The sequence below is a fragment of the Stegastes partitus genome, unplaced genomic scaffold (genome assembly GCF_000690725.1).
Source record: "Stegastes partitus isolate 25-593 unplaced genomic scaffold, Stegastes_partitus-1.0.2 Scaffold1382, whole genome shotgun sequence".
NCBI lineage: Eukaryota > Metazoa > Chordata > Actinopteri > Pomacentridae > Stegastes > Stegastes partitus.
Genome location: NW_007579113.1, coordinates 125,683 through 134,962, shown reverse-complemented (window position 1 = coordinate 134,962; position 9,280 = coordinate 125,683). Strand labels below are relative to the sequence as shown.

General features: G+C 37.5%; 1 long non-coding RNA gene across 1 annotated transcript in view; it reads left to right on the top strand.

Moving 5' to 3' along the window:
- The first annotated feature begins 1,044 nt into the window (after window positions 1-1,044).
- LOC103370179 (uncharacterized) overlaps window positions 1,045-9,280 on the top strand; it is an 11,834-nt gene continuing 3,598 nt past the window's right edge. The window contains exon 1 of the long non-coding RNA XR_520875.1: window positions 1,045-1,216. This is a non-coding gene — a long non-coding RNA (uncharacterized LOC103370179). The remainder of the gene's footprint in view (window positions 1,217-9,280) is intronic.

Genomic DNA, 9,280 nt, shown 5'->3' with positions numbered 1-9,280 from the left:
ACCATTTGTGCATTGTCCGACATTTAACTGTGTTTAAACATTTAGATGTCTTTTCTGATACCTTTAGCTCAGTATTTCAGACATTTATCTACTAGCCCATGTGTAGCTGTCTGTTTAAAGGTTCATCATTGTGAGCAGTACATGTTTTTAACTATTTAGACCTGTCTGCTTGCTCCTTGGCACTGTTTCAATGCAGTCAGCATGTGGATATATCCATCCATCCATTTTCTATACACCGCTTAATCCTCACTAGGGTCGCGGGGGATGTGGATATATCTTACCTTTTAAATGTAATGTCGTTGACTTGACGAATAAGGCAACATGTAACGACCCTGACTTCTTAATCCAGTCATCAGTATCTTCCTTTTGCCTCAAAATATTATTATTATCACATGTAAAGCTCATCCCGCGCGTTCTTGGCAGTGCTGGGAGTAGATTTGTTATCAGTTTATGTGCTGGATGTTGTGAGAACCGTGGTTAAGTGGTTGAGTGACACAGACCGGCTCCTACATGCATTGCATCAGTTGATACTTTGGGTGGCCACAGCAGAGTAAGTATCCAGGATGAAACTTGGCCCGCGATAATAATCACTCTAAAACATGACCACAGGAACCGTAATCGAAGATTGCAACAGCTTCACAGAAGTGCAGCCACAGGAATGCCCCTCAGACACAACAGCAGCTTACAAGGAAATCAGACGCTTTTATTAATCTGTTCTGACAGGCACTCGCATTGTCGTCGCTGCAGCGTGCGATTGTATGGCAATTATTGTGCAGAAAATCGCCTGTCAGCAGTGCAGGGAGACAGACGGGAGCCCGGCATCATACCACCCTCAGTCTGCTTCACAGTGGCGTGGGCTGCTGGGTCTGACATCAGATAGGCTGGGCCCTGGCTCCCCCCCCACCACTCATCCACTGACATCACTTCCCTCCCAACAGCAACAAACGGCGGGTTGTTGGGAGCGTCCGCTGGATGAGGCGAGAGGAGGGGGGATGTTTGAGTCAAGCACATGGAATCCATGATATACTGTACTGGGCTTTGTGTTGGAAAGGGGAAAACCAGCTACATCATCTCTACTAGTCTTTTGTTTACTCCGGCCTGAAGAACATCTCCTTTGTTTTGTTTTGTTTTTTTTTCTTCTTCATCTGCACTTTCTTTCATCACCATGGACTAATAGGTGTGAGCGCTTAATGAGCCGAGGGGCTGAATCACCGAGGTGGGTCTAAGGTCGCGCTGGATGACCTGCTGTACTGTAGCATGCAGAGCAAATGAGGCACATCCACCGTTTCTCACATAAAAAAGCTAAATCAGAAATTAATTTTCTCCTGGATCAATTGTTTTTAGGCGGAGGTTGCCGTCCCGTAGTCCAAAAACCTCACAGGCCAACTGCAATACTGAAAAAGTTTATGGAGCGGAAAATCTAATAATGCAAATATTTTGGAAAATTGGGGAACCTCTGTTTTTTTCTTTTTTTTTACAACTCACTATTCAACTTTCCCAGTGGATGTATGAAAGAAGGGAGTGTTCAAGTTGTTTACATTACGCAATTGCACCAGCAGCACTTGTAAGGGATTTAAACTGCTTTACAATAGTTCCTTAATTTGTTTATGTTTCTTCTTGCTTCATTCTGTCTGGAACAGCTTTTTGTCTGACGTATAACCCCACCTGTCACACTCCCAAATGGATTTGATTTGATTTTAAAGTTGATTATTAACACAATTTGAAGTGGATGATGTTACAAAACATTTTTTACACGATTAATCCGTCAGTCTGTGTTCAAGTTGTCACTCAAACCAATACTTGGAGTTGCTGCAGCTGCACAAATGAACAATTAATCAATTGCTTGTAGCTGTTTCAGCCTTTAATCCTTTTAATCCTGAGCTAATCTATTTCAACTGTTTATACATGCACTTAACTATTTACATAAATCTTAAAGCTCTTTTTCATCTACTATTTTAGATAGTGTAAGCATTTCAACAAAACAACTATTTATCCATTCATTTTAAACTGATGAAGCAATTTGTTCATTGTTTTTCCATGAATTCAGCTGTTTATCCTTTAGTGAAGAGGTTTATTTTAAGCATCTTCACAATCGTTAGCTGTTTCGATCGTGTTCTGACTCACTGTTACAGACATGTATTCATTATTTTTAGCTATTTCAGTTGCTTACACTTGAATGAAATTTTTCCATTTTTAATCACGTTTTAGGTCCCTGTTTGTGTAATTTGTTAATTACTTTTAGCTGTTTCAGCTCTTCATCTACTACTGATTAGACAGATTTTTATCTGTCTGAATAACTAGTTCAATTTCAGCCATTTTATGAATTAATCTTTCTCAACTTTAGGAAACTATTTCACTGTCTATTCTTTACTTTTAGCTCACTCTTTCAACTATTTCAGCATTGCAGTTACAACTTTTTACCAATAGCTTACTTTTAGCTAACCATTTTAGCCTCTTGTCCATTGCTTTCACCACTTCTTTTAGCTAGTCAGGGTTAGAGTCTTTACCCTGCTCTTTATTTAAACCATTTATCCAATAATTTTAGCTATACATTTCAACAGTTCTATGACATACAGTGGCGTAGTTCATTAGCATTTTAGCTGTTTCAACTGTGCGCAATTTATTCAAATTTGAAATTGAATTTACCCATTAGCTTACCTTTAGCTGTCTGTTTCCACTGTTTCATCACTGTTAGCAACCAGTTTAAACAATTCATCCAAAAGCCTGCTTTTAAATATTTCAACCATTACATTACTTTTGGTTTGCGTACCATTAGCATTCAATTTCAAGTTTTTTCTCATTTAGCATTGTTTTTCATTAGCCTTTCAGTTGTCTGCTTCAAGTTTTAGCAATCAATTTCAAGCATTTAACTACTTGCTTATTTTTGCCAGTTAGTATAGCAGTTTATTGTTCATTTTAGCTTGGTTTTTGTTAGCCAGTTTCGCTATCTGTTTTCATAGTTTCTTTACTTTAAGCTATTTCTGCCATCCATCCATCCATTAGGCAAATTTTAGCAGTTTATTGCAGCTTCCCCTAAAGCTTTACAAATAGTTTTGTTACTTGAATCTCCCTATTTCTGCCATTTATTTATTATAGCCTACTTTAAGCTATAAACAGTCGGATTATTTTTCGTTATTTATTCGAACCATTTAATATTTTAAGTTCACTGTTTTAGCTTCTAATCCATTACCTATCCAGCCTACTTTTGGCTGTATATTTCCATTGGTTATATTGCTTTTTGCTATCTATTTCAACTGTTTAATCATATTTTAAATGTTATTTCATTAGCCTTCTAGCTATCTGTCTCAAATTTAAGCAATTTCTTTTAAGCCTTTATCCATTCACTTCCTTTTTAACTTTATATTTTAGCCTTTCGTCTGTTTTTCTGGTAGCTCTTTATTTCAGCTCTTTATCGATGAGCCTACTTTCTATCTATATTAGTTTTTTAATCATTATTTTCTATTTCAACCATTTATCTGTTATCTGCTACTTCAAACTATTTGATAACTGTGCTTTTAGCCATGTTTTAACAGTTTTATTCCTTTTAGCTCACTATGTCTTTTACTTTTCCATTGGTCTGCCTTTAGCTATTTCCACTGTTGGTATTGCTTTCAGTTGCCATTTGAACAGTTTCTTTATTTTTAGCATTCTGTTTCTTTTGGCTGTTTGCTACCTTTTTCAAGTTTAAGCATTTATTTCGAAGCATTTATGCATTTGCTTACTTTTTTAGCTATTTTGGCTGTTCACTACCTTTAGCACATTATTTCAGCTAATTGTTCATTTTCCTACTTTCTATCTTCATCGACTGTTTATCACTTTTAGCAATCTATTCCACCATTTACCCATTAGCCTACTTTTACAAATGTACTAACTGAATTTTTAGCTTTGTATTTAAATAATTTTAGAAACTTAAGTCTACTATTTTAGCCATTTATTTTCTAAGCCTACTTTTGATTATTCATTTCATCTCTTTGGCCATTACTTTAACTCATGTACTTAAGTAGTCTTGTTTTGAATTGTGTTGTGGGTTTCAGGTCACTATCTTAGCTATTCAGTGCCCCTATTTTATCTGTTTCCGCTGTTCATCATTGCGTTTGGCCACTATTCCAACTGTGTAGGCATTTGTCCATTACTTTTATGTTCCTGTATATTCAATATGTTTACTTAGGTTAAATTGTAATTAGTCTTTCTTAGCAACGCCATTGACAATTGCACCATTTACACGTGGACAACAGCTAAAGCACTCCCTGGGGGAATACACCTTGTTGGGACTCACTGATCTAGAAACACCCTGGATCTGCTCCTGTAGTGTTTTTGCTTATGTCATGGTAACAGAAGTTTGCGGTGGACGTCCTAAATCTTGTTGATTTTATGGGTGAGATCCCACGGAGTCACCGCCGGGGAGGTGGAAACACTCGTCTTTCAAAACGTGAGGAGAACACTAACCCGTGACATTTCCCTGCTATTGTGTTTCTTGTTTCCAGGAGTGACCACACAGTGATGCTGTAACTATGAGTGTGTGCGTGAAAGCCGGACAATAACTCCGGCGCTTCAACTCCCAGAGCAGCTCAGACCTTGTCGCAATGAAAACTATCAGCGTGGGAGCGGAGGGATGGAGGCAGTTATGAAAGAGCTGGGGGGGGAATAGCCAGAGATAAGAGTTTATGTCAGAGGGAACAGCTGAGTCATGTCCATATTATGAGTGTTTATCTGAAAATGAGCAGACAGAGTGGACTCTGGGCGGAGGGGAAATATCACAGTCAAGAGGGGCTGCTGGTGTTTCCCAAACCGACTGCTCTGTTTTGACTCTGCCCTGATTGAAACCAGCAGTCGGAGCTTGGCGTGGACCTGGTAACGTGGTAAATAATATTAGGTATTATCTGTGAACATGAGTAGTGAGCCCGACTGACTCACAAAAACAACAAACACCCCTCAGGCGGCGCACACTACACACTATTGTTTCCACCCCGGGGAGCAGAAACAGCAGGGGTGGGCTGTCACCGGTTCATCCGACGGAGTTGCCTCATCTGCTGTTGTGTCTCTGCTCCCCTTTAGTCAGCTTCCACCCACTGCTGTATTGACTCAGGTGTGCGTTAGGGTTTGACAGAAACGAGGAAACATCTTGACGAATCATTTCTTCCTTCTCGATGACCTCAGGGCACTTCCTCCACGTCCACACCCACCGTGGAGATGACAGTGTGGTCTGGGTCTTCGGGCCACTTTGATGCGAACCACAGAGAGGAAGCGGAGGTCAAGTCTGGGAGATCCTGACAAATGAATAAGAGATGTCTCCTGCTGATGTCATGCTTGGCCTGCCCCGGTGCTTTTCCTTTTCCTCCATCCTCCTCCACCTCTTCCCAGCCTTGTTTCATGGCAGTCTAACTGGCAGTGGATCTCCTATTGTAGGAATCAATGCTTCACAAGAAAAGATGTGGTTTGGAGATTAGCAAGGAGCTAAAGGTCGTCCAGAACTGATCTGCTCACGTGTATTTTGACCAATTTTCCATTTTTAGCTTATAGTTTTAAGCATTTAAACTTTTGTTTTTGTTATTTCAGCAGTTTATCAAGTCATGCTCAAGTCACGTTTATCACATGTTCTTTACTTTTAGCTCATTGTTTCAACTATTTATCTGTTAGCGTATAATGAGCTAACTATCTGAGTCATTTTACAGTTAATTCATTAATTTAAATTATTTTTAAACAGTTTTTCAACTACTTTAAGCTCTTTATGTCAACTCTTTCTCCAGAACTTTAAGCTATCTATGTAAATGTTTCAGCACTTTTGAAATCTGTTGCATGTATTTATTCACTGATCTTTATTAGCTCTTTATTTCAACCATTTATTTGAGCTGTTTGGCTCACTATTTCAACTATTTGTCTGTTCGAGCGCACTATGTGAACCATTTCTATCAAATACAAATTGAGAGCGACTGAATTCAATTTAAAAATATGACATTCACTTTCAGGTTTACTGGAATTCAGTTTCAGTCTGCTCAATTAAATTTTAAATTTTGAGATTCTGAAATTTTCTTTACAATTAGTAAAGTTGAGCAAGTTGAAATTGAAATATAAATTATTCAAATTAAGTTTCTAGTGACACATATTTCTTCAAATTCAGTTCTTCAAACTTTCGTTAAAGAATTGAATTTGAATGATGAAAACTGAATGTAGAGTAGAATTTTCAGTGAGAATTAAACATGAATTCAGAGCAACTGAGTTCAGTTTCAAATGATCATATTCAGTTTCAGGTTTATTGGAGTTCAGTTTCAATCTAATATATTAAATTGAAAATATGAATGATTCAAATTCAGTCTCTAGTGGGACGAGTTCCTGCCTAGACTTCTGGCTTATTGAATTATTGAATTTCCCTTCTGGGATAAATAAAGCATTTTTCATTTCATTTCATTTCATTTCATTTCATTATTATTTCAACCACTTCAATCACTTTTTCCAATGTTTGTTTCTTTTCACTAATTGTGTTAAGTATTTATATATTAGCCTGCTTTAAGATAACTATCTTTACTTTTGGCTAACTATTTCAGCTTTTTAGCCACTAGCATGTTTTTAGTGGTCTATTTAAATTATTAAACATTATTTTGTGCTATTTTTTCTTTTTAGCTATTTAGCCATTAGCCAACCTTTAGCTAACTAGCTATTCAGCCACTATCCTACTTTTAGCTGAATAGCTACTTAGCCACTAGCCTACTTTTACCTGTCTGTTTTAACTATTAATCATTACTTTGAGCTCAGTATTTAACACATATATCGCTTTAGCCTACTTTTAGCTGAATAGCTATTTAGCCACTAGCCTACTTTTAGTGTTCTATTTCAATTATTAATCATTACTTTGAGTTAATTATTTCAGCTATTTAGCCATCAGCCTACTTTTAGATAACTAGCTTTTTTAGCCATGCGTTTAGCTGTATAGCTATTTAGCCACTAGCCTACATTAGCTTTCATTTTCAACTTTTAACTTTTTAACTTTTTTTTTAGCGAACTATTTTTAACCATTAATCCATAGATGATTTATAATTCCTTTGGCTACTTGTTTCAGCTATTTTGTCATTAGCCTACTTTTAGCTGTCTATTTCAACTATTAATCCTTGGTTTGAGCTAATTATTTCCACTGTTTATCCATCATACATTTATTTAACCATTAAGAATTCCTGCTTCCATTGTTGGCACATTTTTGTGTAGTCAGTGTGTGAATATGTCTTTTGATGGAATTTCTTGCTGACTAAAACCTTCCTCTTTTAGGCTTCCATTTACAAACTGAGGGATGACATATATATAATTACACATCACTGAAAGAGTGCAATAAACTTTTTTTTGGTGTCAGTCTACCGTACCTGACAAATAGGATTTCCCCAGATAGTTTGTGTGTCATTGGAAAAACTTCCCAGTGTTCGAGTGACAAGTGAGTTTGAATGTCTTGTTTGGACAAAGGGCTCAGTCTGCAGTGTGATGTAAGGTGGAGAGGGGAGGAAAAGGGGAGGTTTGGGAGGAAGGATTAAAGGATGAGAAGATGCAGGAGCTCTATGGGAGTGCTGACAGTGTGTTGGACTCCATGTGGGGGAGAAATGAGTGTTCACACACATTTTAAACAAGCGACTGAGCAGCGTTTTTCATGCAGCTGCACATGGGTGTGGACAGTTTGCACTCTGGCATGTTTATGAGTGTTTATCTGCATATTTTTAGCCACGACGGCAGCAGCAGGGCTTCAAGCCTGTTGGATGGTCGATCAGTCGGTTCGTCGCTTTGGTTCTATTATGTTCACTGCCGATTAAAATGTCCCGGGTCATCCATCCATCCATCATTATTTATACACCTCTTAATCCTCACTAGGGTCAAGGGGGGCTGGAGTCTATCCCAGCAGAGGACACCCTGGACAGGTCACCAGTCTATCACAGGGCTACGCTTAGAGACAGACAACCAAGCACACTCATATTCACACCTATGGACAATTTAGAATCACCAATTAACTTCAACATGTTTTTGGACTGGACCGGGACACGACCTTCTTGCTGCGAGGCGACGGTGCTACCGAACCACCTTGCAGCTCCCGGGTCACTCCATCTAAAATCTAATTATTGATATATGAATATTTGCCCCAAAAATAATAAAATAAATTAAATAAATAGAAATAAAAAGAGGAATGTGTCTGAAAACAAAAATGATTCCAGCTTTATGGGAAGCAGTGTATATCTATAAATGTAAATATAATTCATTTTACTCACCAAAAATTGTGTTTATTTGAACACAACATCCATCCACCTTTCTTTTCTCATGAAGAGTTCAGTCACTCTGTTGAGCAGGTGATCCATGTGTTTCACTTCCATCAATAAGTCCTTTTCTATGGGTCTGGGTCTGTCCAGTCCTTTTTCTGTTAAAAGTTAAAAGGTAAAATTCTCTTTAGGGCTGAGAATGTCTGCTTGTTTAACTTAAAAACAACAACAGCTATTTATACTTTTACAATAAGGTTTTAGCTTGTGCAGGTCGCTAACCGCTAGCTTTGGCTAAGCTCTCTGACCATCCAATCATGTGAAAGTGCTGATGTCATCGTAGGACAGCTAGCTGGCCCTGGGATCACCAACTCTCAATCTGATTGGTTAATCAACAGTTTCATTACAATACATTTTAAGCTACAGACGCCTGCACTTTTGATTCTGAAGGCCTCAGGGCAGATTTCTGTGACCCTGGCAACACATGATGATTGACATATGATTGGATAATAAAAAATAAAAAAAAGCTCTAATATAAACGTAAGCTGCTGGAAGCACCACAGCCCAGAGACGCTATTAAATGAAGAGAACAGACTACTGGGAACATTTTTCAGCGTAAGTCAGTGATTCTGACAGAGTTTAGGCCTGCAGAAAAGGCCCTGTTCCAAATAACACAAATATTGGTAGTTTGATCTAAGTAGAGCAAAGTTCCTGAGTTTGAAATAGTTCTACAAATATTACTAAGATTTTTATTTACTTATTTATTTATTTTAAACACACGCATTAAATGCAACCACTCCCCATTATTTTTTCATTTAACTGATATACATTTTTACTATGGATGTTATTCATAGTTTATCCAGTTCTTAAGGGTTTTTTCTGTAATTGTAATTATTGTCTATTATACAACAAAATCTATAAAACTGCCAATAATACCTGTTTAACAAATGACAGCTAGAAACTATAAAAACATATATTTGTACAGTGTCCCCTCCATAAATTACAGCCGTAATGCTGAATAAATAAATAAATAAATAAATAAATAAATAAATAAATAC